Source organism: Mesoplodon densirostris, chromosome 12, assembly GCF_025265405.1.
Source record: "Mesoplodon densirostris isolate mMesDen1 chromosome 12, mMesDen1 primary haplotype, whole genome shotgun sequence".
NCBI classification, from domain to species: Eukaryota; Metazoa; Chordata; class Mammalia; order Artiodactyla; family Ziphiidae; genus Mesoplodon; species Mesoplodon densirostris.
Window position 1 is genome coordinate 52,577,225 of NC_082672.1, and position 21,404 is coordinate 52,598,628.

The 21,404-nt window shown below is 38.0% G+C and overlaps 1 protein-coding gene across 3 annotated transcripts in view; it reads left to right on the plus strand.

Annotated features, from left to right (window-relative positions):
- PDSS2 (decaprenyl diphosphate synthase subunit 2) overlaps window positions 1-21,404 on the plus strand; it is a 267,557-nt gene that overhangs the window by 192,310 nt on the left and 53,843 nt on the right. The gene's annotated exons all lie outside the window — the stretch shown is intronic.

Here is a 21,404-nt window from a genome sequence, read left to right on the forward strand (position 1 = left end):
AATGAAAAGGAATGAATACAGGGCTTCCCTGGTGGTGCAGTAGTTGAGAGTCCGCCTGCCGGTTCGTGCCCCGGTCCGGGAAGATCCCACATGCTGCGGAGCGGCTAGGCCCATGAGCCATGGCCACTGAGCCTGCGCATCCGGAGCCTGTGCTCCGCAACGGGAGAGGCCACAACAGTGAGAGGCCCGCGTACCGCAAAATAAATAAATAAATAAATAAATGGAGACAGCCTAAGAGACCTCTGGGACAACATTAAACACAACAACATTCGCATTATAGGGGCCCCAGAAGGAGAAGAGAGAGAAAGGACCTGAGAAAATATTTGCAGAGATTATAGTCAAAAACTTCCCTAACATGGGAAAGGAAATAGCCACCCAAGTCCAAGAAGCACAGCAAGTCCCATACAGGATAAACCCAAGGAGAAACACACCGAGACACATAGTAATCAAATTGGCAAAAATTAAAGACAAAGAAAAATTATTGAAAGCAGCAAGGGAAAAATGACAAATAACATACAAGGGAACTCCCATAAGGTTAATAGCTGATTTCTCAGCAGAAACTCTACAAGCCAGAAGGGAGTGGCATGATATACCTAAAGTGATGAAAGGGAAGAACCTACAACCAAGATTACTCTACCCGGCAAGGATCTTATTCAGATTCAATGGAGAAATCAAAAGCTTTACAGACAAGAAAAAGCTAAGGGAATTCAGCACCACTAAACCAGCTCTACGACAAATGCTAAAGGAACTTCTCTAAGTGGGAAACACAAGAGAAGAAAAGGACCTACAAAAACAAACCCAAAACAATTAAGAAAATGGTCATAGGAACATACATATCGATACTTACCTTAAATGTGAATGGATTAAATGCTCCAACCAAAAGACACAGACTTGCTGAATGGATACAAAAACAAGACCCATATATATGCTGTCTACAAGAGACCCACTTCAGACCTAGGGACACATACATACTGAAAGTGAGGGGATGGAAAAAGATATTCCATGCAAATGGAAATCAAAAGAAAGCTGGAGTAGCAATACTCATATCGGATAAAATACACTTTAAAGAATGTTATAAGAAAAAAGGAAGGACACTACATAATGATCAAGGGATCAATCCAAGAAGAAGATATAACAATTATAAATATATATGCACCCAACATGGGAGCACCTCAATATATAAGGCAACTGATAACAGCTGTAAAAGAGGAAATCGACAGTAACACAATAATAGTGGGGGACTTTAACACCTCACTTACACCAATGGACAGATCATCCAAAATGAAAATAAATAAGGAAACAGAAGCTTTAAATGACACAATAGACCAGATAGATTTAATTGATATTTATAGGACATTCCATCCAAAAACAGCAGATTACACTTTCTTCTCAAGTGTGCACAGAACATTCTCCAGGATAGATCACATCTTGGGTCACAAATCAAGCCTCAGTAAATTTAAGAAAATTGAAATACTATCCAGCATCTTTTCTGACCACAATGCTATGAGATTAGAAATGAATTACAGGGGAAAAAACGTAAAAAACACAAACACATGGAGGATAAACACTACATTACTAAATAACCAAGAGATCACTGAAGAAATCAAAGAGGAAATCAAAAATACCTAAGACAAATGACAATGAAAACACGCCAATCCAAAACCTATGGGATGCAGCAAAAGCAGTTCTAAGAGGGAAGTTTATAGCTATACAAGCCTACCTCAAGAAACAAGAAAAATCTCAAATAATCTAACCTTACACCTAAAGGAACTAGAGAAAGAAGAACAAAAAAGTTAGCAGAAGGAAAGAAATCATAAAGATCAGAGCAGAAATAAATGAAATAGAAACAAAGAAAACAATAGCAAAGCTCAATAAAACTAAAAGCTGGTTCTTTGAGAAGATAAACAAAATTGATAAACCATTAGCCAGACTCATCAAGAAAAAGAGGGAGAGGACTCAAGTCAATAAAATTAGAAATGAAAAAGGAGAAGTTACAACAGACACCACAGAAATACAAAGCATCCTAAGAGACTACTACAAGCAACTCTATGCCAATAAAATGGACAACCTGGAAGAAATGGACAAATTCTTAGAAAGGTATAACCTTCCAAGACTGAACCAGGAAGAAATAGAAAATATGAACAGACGAATCACAAGTAATGAAATTGAAACAGTGATTAAAAGTCTTCCAACAAACAAAAGTCCAGGACCAGATGGCTTCACAGGTGAATTCTATCAAACATTTAGAGAAGAGCTAACACTGATCCTTCTCAAACTTTTCCAAAAAATTGCAGAGGAAGGAACACTCCCAAACTTATTCTATGAAGCCACCATCACCCTGATACCAAAACCAGACAAAGATACTACAAAGAAAGAAAATTACAGACCAATATCGCTGATGAATATAGATGCAAAAATCCTCAACAAAATACTAGCAAACAGAATCCAACAACACATTAAAAGGATCATGCACCATGATCAAGTGGCATTTATCCCAGATATGCAAGGATTCTTCAATATGTGCAAATCAATCAATGTGATACACCATATTAACAAATTGAAGAACAAAAACCATATGATCATCTCAATAGATGCAGAAAAACCTTCTGACAAAATTCAACACCCATTTATGATAAAAACTCTCCAGAAAGTGGGCATACAGGGAACCTACCTCAACATAATAAAGGCCATATATGACAAACCCACAGCAAACATCATTCTCAGTGGTGAAAAACTGAAAGCATTTCCTCTAAGATCAGGAACGAGAGAAGGATGTCCACTCTCACCGCTATTATTCAACATAGTTTTGGAAGTCCTAGCCTCGGCAATCAGAGAAGAAAAAGAAATAAAAGGAATACAAATTGGAAAAGAAGAAGTAAAACTGTCACTGTTTGCAGATGACATGATACTATACATAGAGAATCCTAAAGATGCCACCAGAAAACTACTAGAGCTAATCAATGAATTTGCTAAGGTTGCAGGATACAAAATTAATGCACAGAAATCTCTTGCATTCCTATACACTAATGATGAAAAATCTGAAAGAGAAATTAAGGAAACACTCCCATTTACCATTGCAACAAAAAGAATAAAATACCTAGGAATAAACCTTCCTAGGGAGACAAAAGACCTGTCTGTATGCAGAAAACTGTAAGACACTGATGAAAGAAATTAAAGATGATACCAACAGATGGAGAGATATACCATGTTCTTGGATTGGAAGAATCAATATTGTGAAAATGACTATACTACCAAAAGCAATCTACAGATTCAATGCAATCCCTATCAAATGATCAATGGTATTTTTTATGGAACTAGAACAAAAAATCTTACAATTTGTATGGAGACACAAAAGACCCCAATAGCCGAAGCAATCTTGAGGGAAAAAAACGGAGCTGGAGGAATCAGACTCCCTGACTTCAGACTATACTACAAAGCTACAGTAATCAAGACAATATGGTACTGGCACAAAAACAGAAACATACATCAATGGAACAGGATAGAAAGCCCAGAGATAAACCCACGCACCTTTGGTCACCTTATTTTTGATAAAGGAGGCAAGAATATACAATGGAGAAGAGACAGCCTGTTTAATAAGTGGTACTGGGAAAACTGGACAGCTACATGTAAAAGAATGAAATTAGAACACTCCCTAACACCATACACAAAAATAAACTCAAAATGAATTAGAGACCTAAATGTAAGACCAGACACTATAAAACTCTTAGAGGAAAACATAGGAAGAACACTCTTTGACATAAATTACAGCAAGATCTTTTTTGATCCACCTCCTAGAGTAATGGAAATGAAAATAAAGAAATGGGACCTAATGAAGTTTAAAATCTTTTGCAAATCAAAGGAAACCATAAACGACAAAAAGACAACCCTCAGAATGGGAGAAAATATTTGCAGACGAATCAATGGACAAGGGATTAATCTCCAAAATATATAAACAGCTCATGCAGCTCAATATCAAAAAACCAAACAACCCAATCCAAAAATGGGCAGAAGACCTAAATAGACATTTCTCCAAAGAAGACATACAGCTGGCCAAGAAGCACATGAAAAGCTGCTCAGCATCATTAATTATTAGAGAAATGCAGATCAAAAGTACAATGAAGTATTACCTCACACCAGTTAGAATGGGCTTCATCAGAAAATCTACAAACAACGAATGCTGGAGAGGGTGTGGAGAAAAGGGAACCGTCTTTCACTGTTGGTGGGAATGTAAATTAATACAGCCACTATGGAGAACAGTATGGAGGTTCCTTAAAGAACTAAAAATAGAATTACCATATGACCCAGCAATCCCACTACTGGGCATATACCCAGAGAAAACCACAATTCAAAAAGACACATGCACCCCAATGTTCATTTCAGCACTATTTACAATACCCAGGTCATGGAAGCAACTTAAATGCCTATCGACAGACGAATGGAGAAAGAAGATGTGGTACATACATACAATGGAATATTACTCTGCCATAATAAGGAACGAAATTGGGTCGTTTGTTGAGACGTGGATGGATCTAGAAACTGTCATACAGAGTGAAGTAAGTCAGAAAGAGAAAAACAAATATCATGTATTAACGCATATATGTGGAACCTAGAAAAATGGTACAGATGAAGCGGTTTGCAGGGCAGAAATTGAGACACAGATGTAGAGAACAAACGTATGGACATGAAGGGTGTAAAGCCGCGGGGTGGTGGGGATGGTGGTGGGATGAATTGGGAGATTGGGATTGACATGTATACACTGATGTGTATAAAATGGATGACTAATAAGAACCTGCTGTATAAAAGTAAATAAATAAATAGAAAAAGCCTATTTATTAGGTTTATAGACGTGTGTAATTCAAAAAAAAAAAAAACTACTGTTACCTTGATATCAATGTCCCAATCTGCTTTTTACCTATATTTACATGTTGGTACTAGTACCTGTGGTGATTTAAGAAATACTGTTCATAGTGTGTTCTGTGTGTGCGTGTGTGTGTGTTTCATGAGAGATAAAATGGACAAATGAGTCACTGGCAAAAGAACAGCATGACTGTGCAGGGGAAAAAAAAAACTTCATCCCTAAAAGGAATAAGGAGGCTATTTGAGGCTACTTTACAATCATCAGAGTCCACAACTATATACCACATTAAAGAGTGTTTGCCTTCATTGACATGGCTGCAAAGAAAAAAAAAAAGTGATAGACAATAATTAGAAATATAGGGTATTTGTACAGGTTCATTTCAGTCTCTTTGTCCGCAAAATATATCATTTCTAGTCTTTCATGAGAAGCCCCAAGCTAGAACCACCCAGCTGAGTCACTTCTGAATTCCTGACCCAAAGAAATTGTGAAACACAATAAAAGTTTATTATTGTTTTTTTTTTTGCGGTACGCAGGCCTCTCGCCGTTGTGGCCTCTCCCGTTGCGGAGCACAGGCTCCGGACACGCAGGCTCAGCGACCATGGCTCACGGGCCTAGCCACGCCACGGCATGTGGGATCTTCCCGGACCGGGACACGAACCCGTGTCCCCTGCATCGGCAGGCAGACTCTCAACCACTGCACCACAAGGGAAGCCCCTATTATTGTTTTAAGCCACTAAGTTTGGGGTAATTTATTATGCAGCAGTAGATAATTAATATACATATCCATGTCCTTTGCCATATAATTGTGATGCATGTAAACAGGGTATTCTTATATTCCCTTTAACTCTAAGCTTAGCCATTTGATTTGCTTTGGCTAATAGGAGGCTCTCTTGGGCCTCTGCCATCACCATGAGAAAAACATGCCCTGGCTAGACTGCTGGTCCAAGAAGAATGGGAGACACTTGGAGCAGAACCTCTCCACCCAACCCAGTGACATGCAGTGATAAGCAGAGCCACCAATCTAGATTAGCTGAATCCCAACTGGTCCACAGACACATGAGCAATAATAAATGATTATTGTTTGAATCAACTGAGTCTGGGGGTAGCTTTACCATGAGTGAACTGGAGTCAGATGGAGTCAGAGAATCCATGGGAACCTGAAGGTCTAGGCCAAGCCCTTAATTAGGGTTCTGATTTGAGGAGCTAATTGGAGGCTTCTAGCCTGAGTACCGAAGCCTTGCCTTCTAGGGCTAGGACCCACTTAGTAACTGGAATGCCAACTGCCCCCTGGCTGGAGAGAGCAGAGGTTTGGTATTTGGAGTTTCAGGAAATCCATGTCAAGACTGTTTATGAAGCACCTACAGTGGGGTTTTTTTTTTGTGTGTGTGCTTTTCTTAAAGTTTCCATAGTTTATTAATTCTCTTATGAAAAATCTGCATAATCACCACAAATAAAGTCACTGCAAAATCTGCACCTTCTTTTTGCCAGCACCAACTTTCTTCAGTCTGTTTTTGTGTTCTTTTCACTGTTTCCTTGAGATCTTTTTCTTCTCATAAAAACCATGTCTTGCAAGCCTGTGTTTGGCTTCATGAATTGTAAATCATGCTGAAGCCAGGTGTCTTGCTACTACCAAAATGGGTTTTTTTAAGCCAAATTCAAAGATGACATCAAGCGTGGTTTTGTACATTTTAGCAAGTTTTCCCCAAATTTCTGTCTAAGGCACTGTTGCCTTCCTTCCCAGGATGAAGGTCATCAGTGATCATTTGTTTCCACTGAAGTAGTTGGTTGGTCATGCACTTCCTGGTTAGGATATATACCATGTTGCTCATGATGGCAGTCGATCCTCAGCAGCCAGAGAGGACTACAGTGTTTTATATGGAGACATTATTGTGCAGTGTGCAAACAGAAGCATGGGATAATGATGGAAAATTCAGAGCTTTGCAGACTATTCCCATAAAAATGGGTGAAGGTGGCCAGGGGAGATTGACTAGAGAAAGGAAATAAGTGCATTTGAGTTCAAAGAAGCTAATTAACCTTATTAAAGTGGAATGGAGCTCATACTGAAAATTTTCTTTTATAGGTTAGAAATAGGAAAATTTCATTTTCCTTTCTTTGAAGTAAAAAATATCCCAAGTATATATGCATGTAAAAACTACCTTTAAAAGAAAACGTATTTTAAGAGATTTGAAAGTGAAACAGTGAGTACAGTATAAAAGCATTAAGATACTCTGGGGTGTATTTCCTTGGTACATTTACTCACAACCTGTCTCTCTCATTGTACCCAAGGCATGTATTAACGAGCTAATAAAACATGCCATGTCTTGTTTTATTGTTTGCTGGGCATCTGTTCAAGCTTGTATCACTCACATATCCAAGACTTCAAAGATGCTGATGGTGGTGATAATAAATACCTATAATTTTACTAACATCCTTTTTTCATAAAGTAGACACAGTCTTAAGTCATTCATTGCAAATAAAACTGTTGAATTTATTCAGATTTAAAAGCTATTGAGTATGGTTTAAATGTTTTTTTATTATGAAATATATCAAGCATACAAAAGAGTGTATATGACAGATATATACAGTTTAAAGACTGAAAATAAAATAAAACACCTAGGTGCCCACTACCACATTTAAGAAATAATGCTGTCTATATTTTTTTAATCCACAAAATGTTTTTATTTAAAAGAAAAAACAGAAGATGTATTGTGAAGTAAGCTTATTAGAAATCAAATATCGGAATATTATGTTAGATATGCAAAGGTGAGAAAGCAAAGGTCGATACAGATATGAAGAAGGCAGAAAAGCTCTTGGTGACTGAGAAAGCTAAGTGTGTGTAATAGCCCTTTCGATTAAGCAGGCCCTCAAGTTTAGAGTGGGTATGGTTGGTGAATGTTTTTATTTGATAGATGTTTAAATTGAATTTGTATGCCATTTAGAGGTACTCCAGGTCACTCACTGTCAGCTATCGCAGCAAAACATCTTAAAAGGCAGTTTATTTGCCTGAGAGATGAAGCATCTCTATTAAGCTTGTAAATTGTTTAATAGAATACCATTTTGATCACAGGACAAGAATAGACCATTCAGAAAATGAAGCCCAAGACCTCAATTACCATCTGTCTATGTGCCAGTAAGTCCCGATTTAATCTCCATCCCAAATCATTACGAATATTTTGCTGCTTATTCAATATTTCCACCTGGTGGTATCACAGGCATCTCAGACTCAGTACTTATAAGACCAGATGTATGACCTTTCTCTCCAAACCCATTCCATTGTCCTCTGTCTTCATGAAGAGCACCACCATTCATCCAGACTCTCAAGTCAAAAACTTATGAGTCATCCTTAATACTTCTGCCCCTCACCAGGCTTAGCCCCATGGCTGCCTTACTCCATCTCCTGTATCATCACCTTAGCCAGAAGCATAACTGAGAGGGAGCAGAGAAAGCAAGTTTCTTTCCTCAGCACTCTCTTCGGTAGTAGACTGTGGTAGTTAAAAACAAAACAAAAAAGGCCACAAATTCTTTAACTCTCCTCCCATTGTCTCCTATCAAGTGGTGAGGATATATGACCCTTGAACCTCAGTGGGCTTGTGATCCCCTCAACTGATGGAATAGGGTAGAAGTGACACTACCTGAATTCTCAGGCTGGGCCATTAAAGGGTCTCTTAGAATTGCTCCCTCTCTTGAAACACTCCCTGTCTCTGCCCCCTCTCAGAATTTAACCACCATGCAGTGAGAGGCCATGGGTAGGTGCTCCAGCCCCCCATCCCAGATGGGCCTGATGTGTGGGGGACTCAGCCAGTTCATTGGAAGTGGAAGTGGACCTCTAGCAGTTCAGCTCTTGCAGCCCCAGCCCTCTGAATCATCCCCAGCTTTTTAGGCCTTCCCACCTGAGGCCCCAGACATCATGGAACAGAGACAAGCTGTCTTCTCTGTTCCCTTCCTGAGTTCCTGACCCACAGAATCTGTGATCATGATAAAATGGTGGTGGTTTTTTTGCCCGTGAGTTTTGGGATAGTTTGTTACACAGAAATAGATAAGTAGAATATAGATCTTTCCAACATGCTGGTTAAGACCGTGCTGAAAAGATGTTGGGAGAAACAGTATAAATATACTTCCAAAACATCACTGATTGAATCCTACTGATTTATAGAGAAGGTAGTTACTTTATTCAGCTCGGGCTGCTGTAACAAAATGCCATAGACTGAGTGATTTAAACAACAGAAATTTATTTTCTCACAGTTCCGGAGATGAGAAGTCCAAGATGAAGGTTCTAGCAATTCAGTTTCTGGTGAGAGCTGTCTTCCTGGTTTGCAGATGACCGCCTTCTCACTGTGCACTCACGTGGTGGAGAGAAAGTCGAGCAAGCCCTCTGGTGTCTCTCGTTATAAGGACACTAATCCCTACCCTTATGACTTAATTTAACCTTCTTTACATACTTACTGTAAATATAAACACACTGGCAGTTAGGGCTTCAACATATGAATTTTGCAAGGACACATACATTTGGTCCACAACAGTAGTCAAGAGCAGTACCTTGTTGATGCCCTCACTCCCCCACCATTGATGGCACAGGCTGCAGCCTGGCTTTACCCCATGCCTCCCCCTTCTGCATGGTCCAAGATGCCATCCTCTCTTGCCTGAGCAATTCCAGTAACCTCTTCCTTCTCCTCCGTGTGTACAATCCTCCCATCTTCTAGTCTTTCTTCACACCACCAGAGATCTCAAAATGCGAGTCTGATGCTGCTGTTCCTTCATTTCAACCCCCCGTAACATCTCATCACTCCATGGATAAATACCAAAACCCTGAAAGTGACCCAAAAGACCCTGCATAATCCGACCCAGTCTATCCCTCCAACCTCACCTTGTACCATTTTTACCCTCACTGTCTGCATATCAGCCCCAATAGCCTTCTCTCATTCCTCAGACATACCACTCTCCTTTGTATTTACAGTCCTTGCATACTTCTTCACCTTTACTAACTTATCCCTTATTCATCCTTCCTGTGTCAGCTCAAGTGTCACTTCCTCAAGGAAACTACTCCCCAAAGCCCCAGTCTCAGTCAGGTTCTTTTATTACTGCTGTCATAAAAGTATGTTCATGTTCCCCACTGGAAGTAACTCAGTTTGCAGTTACATATTTATCTGTGCAGTTATCTGATTGTCTGGCTTCCCTTCTAGACTGTAAGAACTGTGAATGCAAGGACTCTCTGGTTTTCTCACTGGTGTGAACACCTAAAACAATGCCTTGTCTGTAGAAGATACTCAGTAAATAAACAAATGAATGAATGGAGGAAATACAAATGGTTAATCAATGAAATTACTTCCCATATTTAAATGAAATGCCACTTTTCACCTGTTAAATTCACAAGTAAAACAGTAATTCTACTCAGTGACAAGACAGTCTCAAACTTGGCTGATCAGTGTGCATATCAGAACCTTCTATAAAACAACTTGCAGGGCTTTCCTGGTGGCGCAGTGGTTGAGAGTCCGCCTGCCGATGCAGGGGACACGGGTTCATGCCCCGGTCTGGGAAGATCCCACATGCTGTGGAGCGGCTGGGCCCGTGAGCCATGGCCGTTGAGCCTGTGCGTCCGGAGCCTGTGCTCCGCAATGGGAGAGGCCACAACAGTGAGAGGCCCACATACCGAAAAACAAAACAAAACAAAACAACTTGCAGAATATTTTAAGAAACTTTAAAATGTTCAGATCTATTGACCCAGTAATTCTAATCATAGACTCTATCTCTAGTAGCCAGCTTCCAAAGTGACCCCCAATGAGCCCCACCTCCTAGTATTCTGAGTCTAATTCCTTCCCATACTGTACTAGGTTGGTCTGTGTGACCAATAGCATACGGCAGAAATGATGATGTGTCACTTCCAAGATTAGGTTATGAAAGATTGTGACGCTTCCTCCCGGGGTGTGCTCTCACTCTCCCTCATTCTACTGGATCACTTGCTCTGGGGAAGCCAGCTACCATGTCATAGGAGCAGCCCTGCAGAGTGACCCACGTGGCAAGGAACTAACACCTGCTGCCAGCAACCGCCCGAGCGAGCTTGGGAGCGGATTCTCCAGACCCTTTTTGTGGCTGTTGCCTGAGCGAACAGCTTGACCACAGTCTCCTGAGACATCCTGAGCTGTAACCAGCTAAGCCATGCCTAGACTCCTGACCCTCAGAAACTCTGAGATAATAAGTGTGTGTTGTTTTAAGATGCTGCATTTGTGGGTAATTTGCTATGTGGCAATAGATAACTAATACTCCATCCTAAGGAAATTCTTCCTAAAATGTTTTAGTAGTTTGCTAATGTTGGCAATGCAGACTTTATATAGTATAAACATTTCTCATCTTAAGGAATGAATTAATTCATTGAAATGCTTTCAGCTGCAACAAATGGGAAATCCAATTAAATAGATATAAAAGTAAGGAAACATGTTTTACTCTAACTGAGCATGCAGAGGTAGTCAGGCATCAAGGGACAGTTAACATGACAACTCCAGATATCAAGGTTTTCTCTATATCTCTGTTCTGCTTCCTAGTGTCCTCTTTATTATCAAGCTTATGGCAGTTTGGCTACAGTAGTCCTGGGTGTGGCTCATCAAGACAGAGCAACATCCACAGGTGCCACTTTTGCTTGGATCTCTTTCTAGGAGCTCTGCAGTATATTTTCCTCGTGTCTTATTGCCTAGAATTGGACCACATGCCCATTCCTAAATTAATCATTGACAAGAGCAGTGACTACCTGAACAAAATTGGGGTTTGTTAGTAAGGAGAGAGAGGGAAGTAGATCCTCGGTGAGCGACTGTCGTGTACACAGTAGGGAGTATCTTGTTTCACTTTTTGAGCAGCTCAGATTGCTCTTGCCTCTCAGTTCCCGCTGGCCACCACTATATGTCATCCCTGCTTACCTGGAATATAACTTAACCCCTAATGGATCTTCCAGTTGTTGCCCCTCCAGTCCAAACTGCCTCTGTAGCAACCCATCTAATTGCATGTGTAGTCATATAACTTCCTGCTGAAGACAGTTTTCTAGCACCTAAGTAATAAGATCCAACCCTCTGGACTTCTTACCTACCTGTCTAGTCTTGTCCTTCTTCATCTACCTTTCCCACTGTCTGCTTCAACAATATGGAACTAATATTGATGCCCCAAAGTCATCTCATACCTTATCTTCCTGGCTAATTCCAGTTTATTATTCAGAACCTGATTCAGCTAACAGTTCTCCAATGGAAGCCTTCCTTGGTAAAACTAGTCACTCCCTTCTCTGTGCTGTAAGCATAGCTTTCTTTTCACATGCCAAACTAGTTCCTGTGTACTGTCTTTCTCCCTTACTGAACTTCTGCTAAAGGTCAAGGAGTAATACCTAATTCTCAAATCTGTAGTGCCTGGTGTAGTAAGCACACACAAAAATTAACTGAACTGCATCTACTGCACATTTACATGGTATGTCAAGCACCAACATACACTGCACGTTTCAAAGCAAGCCAAGTTTCCCTTTGATGCTGTTTGTTCATCTCAAAGAATTAAGCAGCGTTCCCTACTGCCCCTACTGTGCAACCCCTCTGAAGACTATCTGCCGCCCTCTAGCTGTTCAAAGCTTTCCCCATCCCAAGGATACCCCTTGCTGAAGGATTTGAGCTGTAAAATAGTCTTCCCTTCTCCATCCTGACCCTTCCTCAACATATCATTCCCATACATCTCAGCAAGAACTGGCTCATGGGGAGTACAGGAAGGGGCTGGCTAGCCCTAGACCAAAGAATTCCTGACTTTTAAATTCCCTGACAACTGTTCTCTCTAATGTGTGAGTAAAATTTTAATAGCTTTATTTATTATATAGAAGCACTTTTTAAAACAGACTTTAGTTATACATTTATCACATCTTATCAGTTTCTCTCCCATGATTTACATAGATACCTACTTTACTGTCTCCAGTGTGATTGGATTATAAATCAAAGCAAATTATTTCATCCTATTAGATGATGCTGTTAAAATGTTATACTCTTTCCCCCTTCCTCAGGATTCCTGAAAAAATACTATGATATCTACTATTCCTAATCTTGTTACTTATATGCTCTAGATTCTTGGATCTTTTCAGTGGATATTATTAAAAGACTTAATTTACAGGTTTAAAATACTTTGTTGATACATAAATGAAACGTGTCATTTACTCTTAAATACAACCTACTTTTTAGACTCTAAAAGATATTTTTAAGTATTTCTACTATGTATTAAGCAAAATAGAATCCGACTGCTATACAGCTAAGACCCATCTCTGCCGTTTACTAATGTCTGATCATGATGGAAATACAGTCTTCAAGTTCTTCTTACCTATTGAATGGGAATAATTATAATAATTATAATGATAATTAAGATTTTTGAGAGGTAATAGAATAATGAACATGAAAGTGTCATTTATTGTTGACTCCCAGGAAATATTAGATTCTATTCTCCCCCTTGCTTTCTTCTTATCCCTAAATTTAGGGAATCTTTTTGAAATTTTCCTTGACTTAAAAAAAAAAAAAAGCTGGTAAACATTTTGGCTGTTGTTTAGCTTCTCAAAATAGCTGAAAAGGCTAATTCAAAGCAAACATTTAAAATGGTGAAATGTGGCATTAGATCTGATCTCTTATCAGACCCAAATTTATGCTGCATAAATATACAAAGATATAATTTAAAGATAAATTATAAAGGTAGCAGCTCAGTATACAAATCTGAAAGAAGCATGACAACAGGAAATATTTGCATGCTTTCTTTAAAGTACTTTTAACACTCTTCTTCTCTGATCATGTGAAAGAAGTTTGGCTCGGCAGGTTCTGGTTGGGGCTTGAACATCTTCCTGAATCAATTAGTTTGCCTTTGTTCTGGGACCATGGACTAGACCTTTAATCCCAAGCAGCCACTTTACAAACACACTTTGGTTTCATGTAAATAGGTATGTACAAATGTATTACTACCATTAGGAAAGCAACTCAAAGTACACCTTCCCCAGACAGCTCAGTAGCAGAACAGAATATTATATCTGAGTACAACCACCAGCGCCACTATCTTGGGAAACCTCATCTTGCAAGCTTCAGGTTTTTTTCCTGTGTGTTTTTTGAACTAACCTTGCTTGAGCAAAAAGGTCATGTTACAGTGAATGAGAAACCTACATTTTAAAAATTAATATCCTTCAGTCTGACAGTCATTCAAAAGGTATGTTGACGTATATTACCTTTCTGAAAAAGAGAAAATCCCATCAAAAGTCAATGTTCACTGAATGTATCCTCCTTCTATAAACTGTACAGATGTAAGTTGATGCTGTAAGTATATCTGAATCTCATTTACTCTGACTGCTCTCGTTCATTTCACACCAATTCTGTATATCTGATGTCTGAAGATGCTAATTTGGATGTGGTTATCAAACTAGTTTCTTGGTATTTTACAATTGTACATTAACTTTTCCTTTGTAATAAAGCATGCTCTCTTAATGTATACATGGCAAGCTGACAGAAGTGAATGGAGGGACTTTGTTTCATTTGTAACCAAGGTCACGATAGGTAATAATTTAATGTTCAGGGAATAGATTTTCTGATTAATTTAGGAACAGAATTATTGACTTATGACCTGATTAACTTATGATAGCAGATTTCAAGGAACTATATATTAATTGTTTCTCGGCTATCTGAATTTGCTAATTTTTTTTCAGAGATCGTGTATTACTTGAATTAAAATGTAGAAATGGTGAATAATAAAATGTCTTAATCACAATAAGGAAAATATAATGAAACTGAATCTTTGACCATTGGAGATCTTCCAAGAATTATTCTGAGATAGAACTATATTGATTTATCTATTATATTAATATCCACATATAGATAGATATAGATGTCATTCCTGTATTGTGAGCTTCTTGAGGACAGGCTATTCATTAATAACTGTCTATTAATAAATATATTCATATCTATATTGCTTTACAAAGAACCTAACCCATAATAGAAACTAAATAAATGTTTGTTATATGAATACATGAGGATGGTATACAAACCACGAAAAGTTAATTGAGAATCATATAACTTTTTAAAATGTTAAGCATTTGAGACCAAGAAATGTAAAATTTTATATTCATTACCCTTTTTTCTTTTTTAGCAACTTTGTTGAGATATATTTTACATACCATAAAATTAACCCATTTCAAGCATACAATTCAATGATTTTTAGTAACTTAATTGAGTGATACAACAATCACCATAAATCAATTTTGGAACATTTTCACACATACCCTATTAGGTCCCTTATGACCATTTACAGTTCCCACCCCCAGCCCAGGCAACCACTAATCTCCATTTCATAAAAATGGAATCATTCAGTATGTGGTCTCATGGATGGCTTCTCTCACTGAGTGTAGTGTTTTTGAGGTTCATCCATGGCATAGCATGTGTCGGCGCTTTCTTCCTTTTTATTGCACAGTAGCATTCCATTGAATGGATATAGCTACTCATTAATTTTTAAAATTTTTAAAAGAACACACAATTACTTAATAAATGTAACAGATAAACACAGTTCTATTCATTTAACAAGGATTTGTTGAAAACTAAATATGGCCTAAGTGAATACAAATGTAAAGATGATTAAGACTGTATCCAGTCCTCAAGGAAACAAACAAATAAGCAGTCGTACGATTCAGAGAGAACTAAGGGCTATTTTGAAATATGAATAAGGCTATGTTAGTCTAAAGAGGAAAGTATTTCTTGGGAGTATTTGAGAACGTTTCTCAAAGAAGTGATACTTGAACTGGATGTGTTCAATTTAATTGGAGGAGATGATAGTCTCTTTGAAAGGAATAATATTTTTAATTCACCCAAGTGTGAAAATACGTATTTTATTCAAGAAACACCAAATTGTCCTGTGTTGTTGAAATGCAGGTCTCAAAGGGACTATTTGGGGTAGGAGAAGGAGCCAGAAGTATTGCCTGGTACCATTGCCTTGAATCCTGTGCTATAGAGCTTATCTTCATTCTGTGGGTGGTAGGAAGGCATTCAGGGAAAATTATTTCAATTCTTTATTATGTTCAATATAGGACGGATAGGGGAAGGTGGAAAAGAGGGAAAGAGAAAGATACCAAAAGAAAGATAAAGATTCAGCAGATATTATTGCACACTTAATGCACTCTGTTGGGTGCTGATGATTCAGCAGAGGGCAAAACGAAGACCTTGCTTTCATGGAGCAGACATTCTAGTGACGGGGACAGGCAATAAGCCATTAAACAAATAACTATATCAGTGGTCCAGTAGTATCAAGGAAAAACATTTCAGGCAAGGTAGAGAGACAGGAAATGATGGGGAAGGGTTGTGGAATTGATATTTGATTACAGACCCAAAGGCAATGAGGAATTGAACCATGTAAACATCTGGGGAGAGTAAGTGACAGAGAATAGCAGGTATGGAGGCCTGAAGGAGGAACAGGCCTGGAGTGTTTGCACAACAGCACAAAGGCCAGTATGCTTCTGTCTGGCTTATGTTTTAAAAGGATCACCCAGGCAGCTGGATGAACAATAGACCATAACCTTGTATGTATTTAATTTCACATGTGTGGGCGCTTGTATGTAGGATTAATTCCTGGAAGTAGGATTGCCGGGTCGCAGGGCAGATACATTTGTAATTTTGATAGACATTACAAAATTTCTATCCAATCTCCACTTCCACCAGTCATTTTTTTTTCATTTTCATGTCTTTTTAGTATCATTATTTATTTGTTTATTTATTTTATTTTTTAAATATCTTTATTGGAGTATAATTGTTTTACAGTGTTTTGTTAGTTTCTGCTGTAGAGCAAAGTGAATCAGCTATATGTATACATAAATCCCCATATCCCCTCCCTCTTGCGTCTCCCTCCCCCCTCCCTATCCTACCCCTCGAGGTGGTCACAAAGCACCGAGCTGATCTCCCTGTGCTATGCGGCTGCTTCCCACTACCTATCTATTTTACATTGGGTAGTGTATATATGTCCATGCCACTCTCTCACTTCGCCCCAGCTTCCCCTCCCCCCGCCCCGTGTCCTCAAGTCCGTTCTCTACATTTGCGTCTTTATTCCTGCCCTGCCACTAGGTTCATCAGTACCATTTTTTTAGATTCCTTATATGTATGTTAGCATACGGTATTTGTTTTTCTCTTTCTGACTTCACTCTGTATGACAGACCCTACCGGTCATGTTTGAGATGCCTGTTTCTTCACAGCCTCACCAACACTGAGTGACGCTTTAAGGCGGTGGAAAGTGGTTTGTTTGTTTGTTGGGTCAGAAGCCTCCAAATCAAGATGTTGTCAGGGTTGTATTCCTTCTGGAGGCTCTAGGGGAGAATCCCTTTCCTTGCCCTTCCTAGTTTCCACCTTCATTTCTTGGTTTGTGGCTTCATCCTCCATCTTCAGACCCTGCTGCCTCCCGTTGATGAGGATCCTTTTGACTGCATTAGGCTCATCCAGTTAATCTGGGATAATTCCTCCATCTCAAGATCCTGAATTTAACGTAACCGCAAAGTCCCCTGTACCATGTAAGGTAACATTCACAGACTCTAGGGATTAAGATGTGGCTATCTTTGTGGGGGACCACTGTTAGCCTACCACAGGGAGATTTGTCATTCATCTGTGATAGAAAGTGCACATACCTTTCCTTATCGTCTTTTGTCTTCTATTGTTGTCTGTGGTTCTTTTGCTTTTATTTTTTGCTATGTGGAGTTTATCCTGATCAATTGTGTGAAATGCAGAGCAGTCTTAATTTTCTTCCAGAAAGCTATTCAGTTGTACCAGCACCATTTACTGAAAAGTCCAACTTTTCCCTAAAATATAGTAAATTCCTGTGTATAGTTTGATTGATTCCTGGACTTTGTATTTCGTTCCATCGTTTGTCTGTCTAAAAAGTGCACTTTTTTATTTTTTAATTACCGAGGCTTTATAATATAGTATCTGGTAGGGCTAGACATCATTACTCTCTTCATATACCCTTCTTCCCCCCACCTCACCCTACGCTGCTCTTCTTTTTCATGGCTTCCTGCTTATTCTGGCTATTCTTTATGCTGTTTCCAATATGAACTTTAGAATCAGCTTGCCTAAGTTGGGGGGGGGCGGTGGAGGGGTGGAGGGGTGGTGTTAATTTTATTGGAGTAACTTTATGAGGTTGGATCTTACTATCTTTAAACATGATATGCCTTTATATTTATTTAACTTGCTTTCCTTCAGTAGTATTTTAACATTTTCTTCATATCAATTTTGTACATTTCTAAGTTTATTCCCAGCTTTTAAATCTTTTTTTCATAGATATAATGGAAGAAAAGGCCCTATTTACAATACTTTCTGATTAGTTTTTATGTATGAAAGCTATGGTTACATCTATTATGTTAATTATAAATTATATTGATTTTATATGCTGCTACCTTACTGAATTATCTTCTTGTTTTAGTAGTTTTTTGGTTGAGTTTTGTATATTGGTCTTCCCCAAATACAGTTATACTGTCTTCAAATACTGATAGTTAAACTCTTCCTTTCTAATTTTTATACAGCTATCCTTTTCTTGCCTCTTCTATTACGTTGTTAAATAGCAATGGTATTGTGTTCATCTCTGTCCTGTTCCTGATTTTAGGAAGAAGGGCTCGTGTGTTTCCCCATAAAGTACTTGCTAACTTTTGGGTGATCATGCGTGCTTGTGCACACACACACACAAACACAGGCACCTGTCATATTAAAGAAATATACATCTGGAATGAGGGCATTTTTTTTTCCTTGTTAAAATAGTTCCTGTTTCTGCAGAAACTTCATTATTAGATTAATCTGTGATGGATGAGTTATCATAATTCAAGTATACAGTTCTTATTTTCTATCAACTATTCATTGTCATGCAATAGTAAAAGCATTAAAGATGCAGCAAGCTTACAAAGTACTATTTTCTAAAAGAAATAGGAGGCATTTTCTTCTTTATTATTGTACTTTTGGTTATGCAGACACTTTGATGTTATAAATTTTTATGTCACCCATAAATCTGGTCAGAAATTACTTTTGATTTTGTTGATTAAGTTAAACAGTCTACAGTAGGATAGAGTACGGGGTACAAGTGGTCCAAAGTAAGATAAAAGACTACGATAAAAATGATAGATCTTAAAAAAGAAACTGGTTTATGCACTAAACATTTTGTGCTTTGGTCTAATATTAACATGACGTCTGTGTAAAATGACAAAAAGAACCAGTGTTGAATCACATTCGTTATATTTTCAGTCATTCTGCATTATCCCAGATTGCTAAATATGTTCTTTGCATGAAGTTTGAATTACTGTATACATTTAGTGTCCTATATGACATTTTTGTCATTGGTAGAGATTTCAGTAATTAAAACGGGAAACAGGAGCTTAGGTTATTTTCCTTACCAAAACTATGTTCCTTGGAACTACATTACTGTGATGGTTTTCGTGCTCTTGTACATTGGATGTCTTAAGCTGAGTGCAGTTTAGGGGATCCTTTCTATATAATTACAGGAAGGTCTTTCTTTCCTTCAACACTGTGATCTGACCTGTGACAAATCTGTACTATAGTATGTAAATGACTAACAAGTCAACTGCAAACCAACTGAATGTACAAATCTTAGTGCTGGTGCCGAAATCTCTTCAGAATAGTGATCATGATCTCAAAGTTTATTTCAAAATTTGCAAGCATCAAGTGTCAGTCATAATTGAAGATGAAACACTAATGAATTCTCATGCTTTAGGTGTACTTGCTTTTTAGATTTTTTGGTTCTCTGCTATTTTTACCATACTGTTTGATTTAAATTTCCTACACGCAGGACTTCCCTGGTGGCGCAGTGGATAAGACTGCGCTCCCAATTCAAGGGGCCTGGGTTGATCTCTTGTCAGGGAACTAGATCCCACATGCATGCCGCAACTAAGAGTTTGCGTGCCACAACTAAGGAGCCCGCATGCCGCAACTAAGTAGCCCTGGAGCTGCAACCAAGGAGCCTGCCTGCCACAACTAAGGAGCCCTTGAGCCTCAGCTAAGGAGCCCACCCACCGCAACTAAGACCCGGCACAACCAAATAAATAAATATTTTTTTAAATAATAAATAAATCAGTTTCCTACACACTAACTTCATTTGTGCCATTGAAATAAAATTGCTGTATATACATTTAAAAAAAAGAAGAAATATGCATCTGTTCCTGTTTTATTCAGTGCTTTTTTCCCATCAAGAATAGGAGTTGAATTTTGTCAAATGCATCTTTAGTATATGTGGAGAGATAATATGGTTTTTATCTAGGTTTATTAATATGATATTAACTTTACATATTTTAAAATCCATTCTCAGATTTCCAAAATTAAATGCTGTCATTTATTCGCAATGTTTTATGAAGCAGTTTATGCACTGTTTCTCCCCAAGTGGCTTTTTGATTATTAACACAATACTATGTTGCATATTTGTAACTGTTGCTATAAGTGGAACTCTCTTTTTGTTTAAAAGCATGTAAATTTAAGTTGAGAATTTGATCTGACCAATGGGTTGAAGATTCCCTTCAACATGGTGAAAGAGGTGGGGCTAAATCTAAGATCATTTTTTAATGGTGTCTAAGTTTTCTTATTATTTTTTATTTTGTCCCCAAATAATGGTGGAAGGAGAAGGATTTTGGTATGGTCAGCAGGAAGTAAAGTGTTTGGGTTAGTTAATCCTTCTGGATGGGTTCTAATTAGTTTGAGGTTCAAAGAAACACCGTAAAATGAGCATCATTATATATATCACTTCATCATTCTTGTCCTCAGAGAGCTAACTGCCTAAAGCAGAGCTGTCCACTAGGGTAGCCACCAGCTCCTTGTACCTACTGAGTACTTCAGATGTCACTAGTGATGTGCTGTAAGTGTAAAGTATACACTGATTTTGAAAAGTTAGTGTAAAAAAAGAATGTAAAATATCATTAATAATTTTATATTGATTATATGTTTTATTTTATTATAGTAATATTTTAGATATATTGGGATAGATAAAATGTCATTAAGATTAATGTCACCTGTTTCTTTTCACTTTTTTAATGTAGCTACTAGCAAATTTTTAATTGTATATGGGGCTTACATTATAATTTCATTGGACATCACTGGTCTAGAGTCAGTAGGTATGTGTATGCTTATGCTTACTTAAAGATACTACCATGATTTTCATAATGTAAAAAGATGAAATTAAATAAACTACAGTTATGTCTTCCCTTATCTTGTTTCTTCTTATGGGAATAAACTTTGATGAATAGTATGATCTAATCATACTCCATTGTAATGGGTTACCTTCTCTCTGATTTTTCTATCTACCTGCTTATAAGAGAATGCAGTTCCTTCACTATGCCCTTGGCATTTTAACATAAGTTAAAGACAATAGGATTCTTGTGTTTTGGAATACTAGCACTTAATTAAGAACTGATATGAATCTAGAAGAGAGTTAGTTTGAAGGTCTAAGTTTCTAATTTTGCCTTATAAGTATATTTTAATAGAAGTTCCCTAGCTCAAAATAAAATTTGCTTCAACATTTCTTTCATTTTTTCCCAATTACCCTAAAAAAG